Here is a 12,746-nt window from a genome sequence, read left to right as displayed (position 1 = left end):
TTTTGAAAGCTGCTGCTCAGGAGATTCTGACTTGCATCCATGCTTCAGAACCACTTGCCTATTGGATTGTCTATGTCCCAGAAGTTGAGGAACCATTAAGCAATAATAAATCAGGGCAGCAGGATCTTGGTTCATCAGGAAGAGCATGGGTTCTTGGAATGCAGTTCTCATGTGGCAGGCTATTTCAGGTTTTCTTGTCCTCCTCCTCCCTGTATCTCTAATGGACAGCCTTGGGTTTCACCTCCTGTCCAGGCACCAGTTCCTCTTCCTGCAGGGAAGTGAGTGAGCAAGGAAGTGCTTAAGCACCAAGGAAAGGGGAAGAAGAAAAAGTGGGGAAATCCACCAACTGTCTAACCAGTTCCTGAAAAATAGAGGGCAAACTACCATTACAGCTCTTAGGGGATTTCTGAGCCTTCTAAGGGTTTACCAAGAAGGGACAAATCTAATGATAAGAAAGTTACAGCAAAGTTTATTGAACAATAACCCATTTCCTTCACATAGAAACAATGAAGAAACATTTGTCTCACTTTCGTGGCACGAGGAAAACAGTATCAGTGATTTGTGTTGCCTGGTTGTCGAGTTTTACCAACTTGGCTTATTTTCTTACTGCACGATATGAACACTTAGGGTTAAACATAGCTCTCTTTTTCTCTCTGGTGAAATTTTTGCTTTTCCAATTTTTTTTTATTTTTTTTTATTTATTTTTTTATTTTTTTTTATTTTCTTCTAAGTTCAGGTCAGACGGGTAATGTGCCGACGTCGTAACAAGATTCAAGGGTGGCACATCTCACACAAGCGTGTGAACACCCAATCATCACACTCATGAACTGCAAAAGGATCTGCTTTTCCAATTTTTATTTGTATTGACTAGCAAGTCTTTCATCAGAAGAATAAAAGACCATGCTCCTGAGGAACCAGTCACTGAGCTTCTGTGTGGATCAATCAGCATTGCTGGTACGGGTACATTCATTTTGAGTCTGGGCTGGATACAGGTTTGCTGAAAGATCCCTGGGGAATGAGAGGGCTTAGCCAGCCGTCTCAGGGTCAGCATTTCCTAGTCCTACAAGATTCGAATCCCTGATGTGGATCCAAGGAAAGGCTTGAGTGACTAGGGAGCTTTTTGAACAAGGCACTTTAATTTGCCAAGACCTCTACATCATTTTGTACAATTTGTTTCAGGGAGAGATATCACTTTAGGTTAAAAAGCAAAGGAAAAAAGCTCCAGACTACTCCATGATGGAGGACAAAGCATCTCAGTAAATAACTTTGAAAGTCAAGAGTTACGGGAAATAAAAAAAAGAAAACAATCAGAGAATGTGCCACTAATGAATTCAATCACAGCAAAAGTCCATTTCCATTCGCTTGAATTCTACACAATTTCCAGTTACGAATATCTTTCAGAAGTACTGTACACACACAGCTGGATATTGAGTTGTTTGACAAACATTTCTGATCAAAACTGCCTGCCTAGAAATGGCTGCTGGAACAGTAATGTGGTTTTAGAACGAGCCGGGCTGTTTGCACATAGGTGTAGTCTATGAGTTTAATGAAATTTTGCAGAAGGGAATTGCCTAGAAAATAGTGGGTTTTTAAGGATGAACTTTTGACTCCCAACGCGAGGTGGAGGGAAGATGGGAGAATAGTGAGAGAAAGGCGGTCTCTTCTGTTTTCTCTGGAGCGCCATGGCTATAATAACTTCAACTTTGCTGTGGTGGACTCAGCAATCAATGTATTCTACGCTCTGCTCCCAGACACGCTCTCAACTCATGTAGGCTCAGGTGAACGGTCACCCTACCTGGATTTTGAGACTCTTCTTGGGGCCTTGTTTGGGATAGTTACGGCTTCCATTTTTGAGAAATGTGTGTGTAGGGGCACTAATTTAAGAACCAAAAAAGGCCAGTGACATTTAGGGAAATGTCTTCACTTTGGCAGGAGTGGGATGAGCCTCTGAATGCTGCACATGAGGTCACAGCTCTGGCTGACCTGGGGAGGTTGGTGTTTTCTGATCTTGGGACAAAACAGTTAAAATCCTGGAGCTATTGTATCCTGGAGAAAAATCTTGTAGCTTCTTTCTCTGGGGCAAGGGGCAAGGCTGTTTGGTCACACTCTTTAGTGATTCACAGCTGGGATTCTTCTGTCTCTGAACAATTTCAGCACCTCATAAGGGGTTGATAGCCGAGCCCGTGTCTTAGTCAGTTTGGGCTATAACAAAACACCATAAACTGGGTGGTTTACAAACAACAGAAATTTATTTCTTACAATTCTGGAGGCTGAAAGATCAAGATTAAGGTGTTGGAAGGTTTGGTGACTGGTGAGGGCTGGCTTCTTATAGGTGGTGCTTTCCCTCTGTGTCCTCACACTGTGGAAGGGACAAGGGGTCTTTCTTGGGCATCTTTCATAAAGTCACTAATCCCATTCATGAACTCTGTTCTCATGACCTAATCACCTCCCAAAGGCCCCGCCTCTTAATACCGTTGCCTTGGAGGTGAGGATTTTAGCACATGAATTTGGGGGAACATAACCATTCAGAATGTAGCACCGTGGCTATAGAAGAGAGGCGGCCTTTCCTCTCCCCAGATGGCTTCCTTTTCCCCACAGTCCCACTTGCCGTCTAAGCTTAGGGAGCTGCCTCTGGGGATCAGGAGCCCTGTCAACTGCACCCAGAATGATGGCCTTTCCTCCTGTTCTTCCTCATTAGTTCCTTCTCGCTTTTCTAGGATGACAGAGAGGCCCCCCTCTTTGTTTTCACTGTAGCTGGGAGCCAGTGGATAGCGTCCCACTTGCCGTCTCAAATCTATAAAGAGCTGTTGGCAGGCCATTTTTTTTTCCCCAAAAAAGTTCAATTCCCCTCAGTGGCTCACCTGGGCTTTTAATACAGTTTGGCCCCAGTTTAAAGCCATAGCTCTGAGTGTGCAGCTAATAATCTATTCCTACAGGCTTTTGGTTATTGCAGAGTTAAGAAAATTTGAACCATTCCTTTCCTGCCATGTTGGGGTGCTGTGTACTGAGAGTAAGAGTGTCCAGGATGAGGGGCTGCATGTTTCCAATGACACCCGAAGTTTTAGTCTCCTGTTAGGGCTTTCCATCTCAATTTCAATCCCTTTTTGCCAATTCTTGGTAAAAGCTTTGCAAGTATGGAGCTAATCAAAAGATTTCTACCTCCCAAGTTGTCTGCTCTTGGTTTTTTTTTTTTTTTTTTTTTTTTTTTTTTTTTTTTTTTACTTCTCTGGGATGTGGATCTTTATCTTGTTTGTTTTGGTGGGAATTCCCCTGAGTGACCAGTGTTGGGAGTTGTTAGACCCATTGAACAGATGACAGTAAAAGTGGTTTCTAGATCTGTGATCCTGGCACCGAGTCAAGGTTTCCTTCAGGGTATTTCAAATGCTTGCAAGGCCTTCCCCCTTCCCTGAGACATTTACCTCTCCTTTGGTTCTCAGGTCTTGGATCATGCCCACTAGAAAACTTTTCCCTATTTAATCCCATGTATTTTTAACCCAACAACATATTCCCCAATCTTTCGTTAATTCTTGTAATATCTGTGTATTTAAGGGCTTGATTGTGGGCGGTTAAATTTTTAGCTCCTGGTTTGGACTAATACATCTTTTCCTGTGCATGGCTACAGATCTCAGTAGCACACATGGGACACTTGCGAACTCTGTGATTGACTCATTCAAGCCCTCCCACGTGTCAGATTACCCACTCAGCCAGCGAATGTTGGAGGACTCCTGTGCTTAGTCGTGAGCTTTTCTCTCTTCTCCATTTACATTGTTCTCCCGAGGTATTGCATGACATTCCAAGGCTTTAAATCCCATTGAGATACCGATGATTTTTAAAATTAGAAATCCAGTCTTGACCTATCCCTTGGGCTAAATATTTGTAGATTCAGCTGTCCTCCCAAATCTTTTTTTGGAGGTTTAATAGTTAACCGAAAACCCTAACATGTTCAAAACGGACTTGTAGCCCCCATCCTGCACATCTACCTCTCTCCCAGTCTTCGGCATGTCAGTGCATTGCAGCACCATCTACCCCATTGCTCAAGCTCATGCCTCAGTCTCCCCTGACTCTTCCCATTCCTTCTCCCAGCACATTCCACTCCCCAGCATGTCTTGTTGGCTCTTGTTTCAAGATGCATCCAGAATCTATTCACTTCTCTCCACTGCCACCATCTACCCCATTGCTCAAGCTCGTGCCTCAGTCTCCCCTGACTCTTCCCATTCCTTCTCCCAGCACATCCCACTCCCCAGCATGTCCTGTTGGCTCTTGTTTCAAGATGCATCCAGAAGCTATTCACTTCTCTCCACTGCCACCATTCCAGCCTAAGCCTCCTTCAACTCTTGTCTGGGCTTCGGTGTTAGTTTTCCCAACTAGCCTCCTGTTCCTCTTTTTGTCCCCTAAAATCCATGCTCCACACAGAAGGCATAATGATTTTAAAAAATCAGCATTTGACCAAATCTAATGCCTGTTCATAATAAAAACTATCAATTAACTAGGAATAGAAGAGAACTTCATCAACTTAATATAAAGAATGTAAGAAAAACCTAGATTTGGTTGGGTGAGCTGGCTCACGCCTGTAATCCTGGCACTCTGGGAAGCTAAGGCAGGTGGCTCACCTGAGGTCAGGAGTTCGAGATCAACCTGGCCAATATGGTAAAACCTCATCTCTACTAAAAATACAAAAATTAGCTGGGCATGGTGGTGTGCACCTGTAGTCCTAGCTACTCTGGAGGCTGAGACCGGAGAATTGCTTCAACCCAGGTGGCGTAGGTTGCAGTGAGCAGAAATTGCACCACTGCACTCCAGCCTGGGCAACAGAGTGAGACTCCATCTCAAAAAAAAAATGGGCAAAAGATCTGAACAGACACTTCACCAGAGAAGATATACAGATGGCAAAGAAACATATCAAAAGATGCTCCATATCATTTGTCATTAGGGAAATGCAAATTAAAACTACGACATTCCTCTACACATCTCTTACAATGGCTAAAATCCAGAAAAGCTGATTATACTGGCAAGGATATGGAGCAACAAAGCTCTCATTCTTTGCTGCTGGGAATGCAAAGTGGTACAGTCACTTTGGAAGACAGTTTGAGAGTTTATTTTTTTTTTCTTTTCTTTCTTTCTTTTTTTGTGAGACAGAGTCTTGCTCTGTCACCCCGGCTGGAGTGCAGTCGCACAATCTCAACTCACTGCAGCCTCTGCCTCCAGATTCCAGCCACTCTCCTGTCTCAGCCTCCTGGGTAGCTGGCATTACAGGCACATGCCACCATGCCTGGCTAATTTTTGTATTTTTAGTAGAGATGGGGTTTCACCACGTTGGCCAGGCTGGTCTTGAACTCCTGACCTCAGGTGATCTACCACCTTGGCCTCCTAAAGTGCTGGGATTACAGGTGCCAGCCCCTGCACCCGGCCTGAGAGTTTCTTACAATGCTAAACATAGTTTTACCACATGATCAAGTAATTGCACTCCTAGGTATTTACCCAGCTGATTAAAAAACTTATGTGTACACGAAAACCTCCATGAGAAGCTTTATAATATCTTCATTTGCAATCATCAAAACTGGAAGCAACCAAGAAGATCTCCAGTAGGTGAATGGATGAATAAACTTGGGTTTTAAAAATATACAATTAAGCCACAATTAATATTATGCCCTGTGCATAATTACAGAGAAAAACAAGAAAGGTCCAGCCCATTGGGTCGAACACGCTGAGTGCCATGGAATAGCAAAAATCTGTTTCTAAAGACTTGAACAGTAGCTGGACACAAAATATCAGATCATTGGTTTAGTTGGGCTTGATCATATGAGACTAGCCTGTAGATAAAGGCCCTAAAGTTGGGAGGTATGTTTAAGAGATAAATGAAACCAGCAGGACAAGGTGGTACTGATGTCAGTTTCCTACAAATAAAGTTGTTATAAATCCATATAGTGGGATACTATTTGGCAATAAAAAGAAACGAGCTATCAGGCCACAACACAGATGAATCTTAGATACATATTGCTAAGTGAAAGAAGCCAGTTTGAAAAAGCATACTGTATGATTCCATTCATATGGCACTCGAAAAGGCAAAACTATAGAGAGGGTAAAAGAGCGGTAGTCACCAGGGGATTGGGCTGAGGAGACGGTTGAATAGATGAAGCACAGGGGATTTTTATAAGTCCGTGAAACTATTCTGTACAATACTGTAATGGTGTTGGTGTATAGTAAAAAATATGTATTTGGTCCTTGTCCTCAGTTCCCAGCATGGAGCTAGGAGGATACAAAGAATAATAACAACAATTTCAAGAGTGCATAGGGAATTTGCTCTCTGGTCAGATACCTGTTAGAGTGTTTCATTTCTGCTATGTCCAAGCAGTTTCTCCCTTACTTGTTAACTACCTAAACTAACAATCTAGTTAATTAACCAACGAGTTCCCTCACTCATATTTGAACTAGTGTTTTAATTGCTTTACGTTAACCTTTTCTTAAGTTTCAAAATTTTGTAAGCCAGTTTCCAGTAATCTGTGCTTCATCAAATTACAGAAAGTAGCATAACAAATAGGCTTGAGTTTCTTCATCTCCTGGCCCTCCTCCATCTCTGGGAAAAATATTAAAACAGAAATGGTCCCCTGGTGTACAGCTGGAGTCAGAAAGGAGGAATACAGTTGAGGGCTAGGTTAACCAAAGCAGAGCTGGGTGTTGGGGAATTGGTTGTATTCCACGAATGCAGACAGCCGTACCTGCCAAGACGCAGGGACACAGATGACCAGATAAACCAAGTTCAAGGAAATGAGGCCACACTTGGCTCAGAAGGGCGGCGAGGTTGGTGGGTCAGTGAGAGAGCTGTGCTGTGTGTGTGGAATCTGAGCCGGTCCCATCTGTTCTCTGGTCAGGACAGGTGGCTTGCAGGCAGAGCTTGGGCTCAGGCAGGTGGCACCAAGAGGAAAATTTATGGACAGACCTTTAACTCCGGTCACTTTGAAGCCCAGCAGCTCTGGAAATTGGATCCAGATGGATAGTATTTTGATAGCTTCTCCTGACCGAGGAATTTATGCTGATTTTCAAGACTCAAGGGAAGAAGGGAGCACCTAAAGGCAAGGAATTAACAATTGCTTCTTACCATGTTTCCAAAATTCATCTGTGTTTTCACTCACCACCACAGTCGCGGCTGGCACAGGGACTGGGGAAGGAAAAATAAATGGGAGCTCAGGGCCTCACTCATCACTCCTGCGCCTTCCATGGGATGTCCTAAAGCAGAACAGTGAGGAGTGTGGGGAACAGTCTCCCAATCCAAGAAAAAGTTGGGGTTGGGTCTGTAAGATCTGCCGTCTCTGAGAAATGTACCAATCCTTTCCCTGCTCATAGAAGCATTGAAAGAAGCTTTAAACACCACGACAGATTTTCCTCCCTCCACATTTAGGTTTTCCCGTGAGTTAAACTACTGAAGGGGTGGAGGGTTCTCCCTCTGTACAGAGCTCAGTACAGGCCAGGAGGGCCCATCTATGTGAAACCTTCTCTGAAAATGAAGCCGCTTCTGGTCATAGCTCTGCTGCTAACAGTGTAATGTGAGTGAACCCCTTAACTGTGTAATGTGAGTGAACCCCTTAACTGCCGCTGGACCATGATATATTTACCGGACGTTGGCATGAGACCCAGAGGAAGGCAGGACCCTTTCAAGTTCTCATCTTCAATGCTCCTAGAATCTCCGTTGGAAACCATTTGGCTTTGCTGGAATGCTACAGAAAGAAGGCAAGGGCAATTCTTTTCTGATGAATGTTTTGGGAATTCTGATGCTTGGAAAAAACTTCAAAGACTATATCTTCTGCCTCTCTGTGAGATTCATCTCCAATTTATGTCACAAGGAGATGGAATTTTGAAGGCATACTAGGTGATCTCCATCCAGGTTTTCAGCTCTTGCAAGCACTTACTGAGCACCTGCTATGTGCCATACCTTGTGCTAGTAAGTCCTGATTTCATGCTAAGATATCTAGACAAAGTGGTGGTGTAAACAAAGGGCTTGAGCCAGCAAAGCTGATCAATAGGATGAAGAATACTGTTGCTCAGTCACCAGTCAGACAGAGCATCCAGCAACAGCCTGCCCAGCTACTGTCAGAATCCTGACACTGTGGCCCAGAGCCCATCTCCTTTCCTAATTCCAAACAAGAAATCATCCCCTAATACTGACATTCACCAACACCCCTTGCACTTCTTGGGGACCTACAAAAGGAGATTCTTTCCATTTCTCTTCCAAATTTCACAGCAAGGGCATTTGGAGGAGTTAGGGGAGAAGGATGGTAAGGGCTTTGAGTTGTCATCTTTTCTTGGGGGCTAAGAATTTTAACTTCTACTTAAGAGCTGCCCACAGTCAATGGATTCTAAGAATCCGATGTGCTTACCCTGCACACTCCCACCAGTCCCTTAGCCTGGGCCAGCCGTAAAAACACACTACTGGTGTCTGTGCCATGTGGATGGCTGGAGGTGGCATAGTGAGTTTCATTTTTACCTGAAAAGTGGGGATCCAGCTGTCATGGTGCAGCTCATGTTAACCAATAAGGACCTGATGGCATCTGCCTCGCCTTAAGAGGAGGAAGGGGCACCTGGGTCTACTGGGCCACATCCCAGTTTAGGGTTTGTGGAAGGCCTTCACCTTGGAGCTTGCTGTCTGCCAGGGCTCACTCCTAGGGCCTCTTAGATCCTGCTGGTTTCATTTATCTTTTAAACATACCATCCCAACATTGGAGCGTTTATATATCAGTCTTATATAATCAAGTCCAACGGAGCCAATGATCCGACCTTCTATGTTTCCAGCTACTATTCATGTATTTAGAAATGGTTTTCTACATTCCACAGCACTCAGCATGTTTGACCTACTGGGCTGGGTCTTTCTTGCTTTGCTCTGTGATTATGCACCAGGCATGTTATTAATTACAGCTCAATTCTATATTTTAAAAGCCACAACTTTGGACTGAGGTTACAATGAACAACATTTAGCATTGGCTTACCTCTGCTTTCACATGGAGGTGAGAGATGGAGTCAGATAGTAGGGAGTGAAGTTTGCTATGATAAGATTGAAACCTGCAGGCAGCAGTATTAGATAATTTTTCTCTAGTTGGGGATCTGGGGGTAGTGGAGACCAAGAGGTCAATCACCAGCATGCAATGTGGGGACATCCCAGTGCCTACTGTCTTTGCCACTCCCAAGAACAAAGAGCTGCTTCCTAAGTAACTGGGAGCCAACCATGGTGGAAGTAGGGAGTAAAAAGGGACGAACTAACAGGGTCAGCTCATGAAAGGTTTTGTAAGCCAAGCATAGGAATTTGAACTTTATTCTGTAGGCAACGGGAAGTCATTTGAAGCAGGGAAATGATCACTTCAGCAGCTGAATGGGTAATGGATTAATGAGGAGAGACTGGAAGCTTGGAGACCACTTAGGAGGCCACAGCAGTAATCCAAGCAGAGAAGAGGAAGCTGTTTAATAGGCAGAATTGAATGAACGTATTGTCTGAAAGACAGGAGAGGGAGGTGTTGATGACTTCGTGCTTTTAGTTTGAGAAACTGGAGGGACAATGATGTTAACATCAAGAATAAGAAAGCCAGTAGGAGGAAGAAGTTTGAGAAGGGAGAGGGATGCCAGGTCCAGTTTGGGACACACTGAAATTCAGATGGTTTGGAGACATTCAGGTGGGGTTGTTTGGCCACGTAGGTCTGGAGCTCTGGAGAGAGACCTCATTCGAGATTACAAGCAGGGCTGTCATCAGCATCAGGATGCTAGTGAATGTCACAGACAAAGATGAAATCAGCCAGGAAAGAAAGGGCAGAACCATCAGCAGTGAAACACTCAGGCCAAGGCAGAGAGGCTTCTGGAGGGCAGAGACTGAGAAGATGCTTTCATAGCCTTGAGTGAAGTCTGTCCCATCCGTCCTGTCTCAGTCCAGGCTAGAATTCTCTACTACCCTGGAGCTGCTCAGTCTCCCAGGGCCACTAGGGTGGCTCTGCAGATGGCCACACTGAGGCTGCTCTTATACCAGTGTTTCTCAAACTTGCACCTGTAGATGTTGTATTGTTTGTTTGAGTTGCAGGGAGATGCTGAGAGTCCTCTAAAGAACCTCCCATGAAAGTCTGTGAATGTGTATTCTGAAGGGCCTTTGAGTTCTCAGGTTCAGGAAACTCAGACGTGGCCCTGGACTCCTCTTGCCTGGACTCGAGGTAACTGCCTTGTCCTGCCTAGGCCAAAGATGCATCTGGGCGCCATATGTGATCCAGAGCTTCCCATGGCAGCATGTGGTGCTCTTTTTACTACTGAAACTTTTGATTTTTATTTAGAGCTGATTTTTTTTTTCTTTTGAGAGAGTCTCCCTCTGTCATCCGAGCTGGTGTACAGTGGCTTGACCACAGGTCACTGCAGCCTCGATCTCCCAGGCTCAAGCAATCGTCCTGCCTCAGACTCCAGGCGTGTACCACCACACCACGCTAATTTTTCAAAATTTTTTTGTAGAGACAGGGTCTTGCTATGTTGCCAGGGCTGATCTTGAACTCCTGGGCTCAAGTGATCATCCTGCCTTGGCCTCCCAAAGTTTTTTTTGTTTAAGCAGCTGCATTGAGATATAGTTCACATATGGCCCCTTTAAAGTATACAGTTCAGTGATTTTTAATGCATTCACAGATATGAACAACCACCACCACAGTCCATTGCAGAACATTTTTATCACTCCAGAGGAAGCCTGTACCCTTTAGCTATCCCCTTAGCCTCAGCCTCTCCCTCCCCACCAGCCCAGGTTTTAGACAACCACTAATTAACTGCCTGGTTAATGGATTAATAAGAAGAGGCTATAGATTTCCTTATTCTGGACATTTCCTATAAATGGAACCATAAGCTACATGCATTCTACTGTGACTTTTTAGGATTTCACTTTCCCCTCTGATAACTGAATCTTCATCCTGGAGAAAGGATGCTGGCATAGACTGGGTGCTTTTCTATTGCCTCCTTTAATTCTCCCCACCTCTTTGGAAAGCTAGCCTTATCAACCCCATTTTACAGTTGAGAGCACTGAGGTTCGGAGGTTAAATGACTTGTCAGAGGCCCCAGAGACAGTGAGTGGAAGCATGCTGAACAGGGAGGGGTACCCGGCTCTGTCTGGCTGCATTCACTGAGCTGCTGCTGTGCTAACTGCTGAAGTGGGGATCGGATGGGGGAATGAAGACAAAAAGTCTACCAGCAGCTTGCATGAGTGGGTCCTCCCGGAATGAGTCCAGGGGAGCTCCCTGGACCAGAGCAGGACAGAGTTAATTCCAGGAACAACTGCAATTTGACCACAGGTTCGAGTGAATCTCCCCCTTTCACTGCATCTCCACGAGGCAGAGGAAGTGATAGTGGTCTAAGCTCTCAGATACCTGGTGCTCTGGGAATATGCCAGATAATGATGGCTATTGTCACTACCAAGCCCTGTCTTTTCATCTGCTTCAGTGTCAGGCCCTGGGACCCAGAGACGCATCCCATACCCAAGCTCCAGCTTCATGGAGCTTCAGAATCAGGCTCTGTTACATCCACTGCAGGGAACTTATCATCTCATTATAAAGGATAAGGCATATTTTTTCAGTATGGTTATGTGCGGTAATGAAGCATGCAGAAAACCACACAAGATAGATGGCAGCTTTCACTAGTGAAGCTGAAAACTTGGTTAACTTAATAGTCTATTTATTACATTCACTCTCTGAGCTTACAGCACCTGATTAATATCTCCCATCTTCTCCCTTGCTATACAATTAAAACTAGTAATATGTGATTGCACATGCTGGCTCCAGCACAGATGGGTATGTGGAGTTGGAGGCTGACATAAGAAGTGGAGAAGAATTGTTCTTCCTGGGTCACGATGGTGGAGTCAGATCCCTTGCAGGTTCAATAAGAGCTGTGCTAAGGGAGGGATCTTACAGAATTAGTTACACTTGAGAAGAAAAGAACCCTTTGTGCATTGCCCAGTCTTACCCTTTGCCATCCCTTCTGGCGGGAGAGTGCTGAAGCCTGCACAGACAGAGGATATCCGTGGAGGTGGCCATACACCCTTCAATCAGCAAAAGGAAGGATGGCTGGACTTTACCTTGGTTGCTCAGAAGAGAACGTTTGAGGTTGAATTGGATTACAATGATGTAGCTACTCAAAAGCCACTCCCAACTTCCTGTTCCCCTGCCCGCCTAGTCCTGAAGATCTGAGCGTTTGGCCAGGTTCTGGCCAATGAGATGTAAGCAGAGCTCTGCTGAGGGGTTTCTGGAAAAGATGCTTTGCTTTTTGACAAAATGGCAAGGCACACTATGAGGACTTGATGGCGCTGCCCTCTTCCCCTTTTTTCCTGAATGTGGATGTGATACTTGAGTTTCGGCTGCCATCTTGTGAGCATGAGGATGAAAACGGAACATGTTATGGATGGTGGAGAATCACCAGGGAGATCCTGGGTTCATGATTACATCACTCAGCTGGCAGCCCAACACTGGGGTCATCTACTTCTGGACCTTTTGTTAAGCAAACAAAATATAGCCTTATGGTTTAAGCCAGTTAGAAGGGCATTATGTTCTTGCAGCTGAGAAATATGCCTAAATAATCTAAATGGCTCCATTTATTGAGCAGCTTGTGCATGTCCTTTGCTAAGTGCTCTGTGTTCATTTTGAGGGTCCAAAACATGTTCCCTTTAAAGGAGCTACCATGACCTCCATTTTATAAGGAAGGACATGAGTTTAAGTGTATAAGGTCACACGCCTGTTCCAGGAAATAGCAGAGCT

The 12,746-nt window shown here is 44.7% G+C and overlaps 1 protein-coding gene and 1 non-coding gene across 7 annotated transcripts in view; both read right to left on the bottom strand.

The window, feature by feature from the left end:
- Window positions 1-12,746, bottom strand: part of KIRREL3 (kirre like nephrin family adhesion molecule 3) — a 564,453-nt gene that overhangs the window by 229,647 nt on the left and 322,060 nt on the right. The gene's annotated exons all lie outside the window — the stretch shown is intronic.
- On the bottom strand, window positions 736-839 carry LOC116556455. The gene has a single exon (XR_004271005.1). It is a non-coding gene; the product is annotated as a small nucleolar RNA U13 (small nucleolar RNA).

The sequence above is a fragment of the Sapajus apella genome, unplaced genomic scaffold, assembly GCF_009761245.1.
Source record: "Sapajus apella isolate SASKATOON/1434 unplaced genomic scaffold, GSC_monkey_1.0 scaffold16, whole genome shotgun sequence".
Taxonomy (NCBI): domain Eukaryota; kingdom Metazoa; phylum Chordata; class Mammalia; order Primates; family Cebidae; genus Sapajus; species Sapajus apella.
Note: the sequence above shows the minus strand (reverse complement) of the source record. Positions and strands in the feature narration are given on the sequence as shown.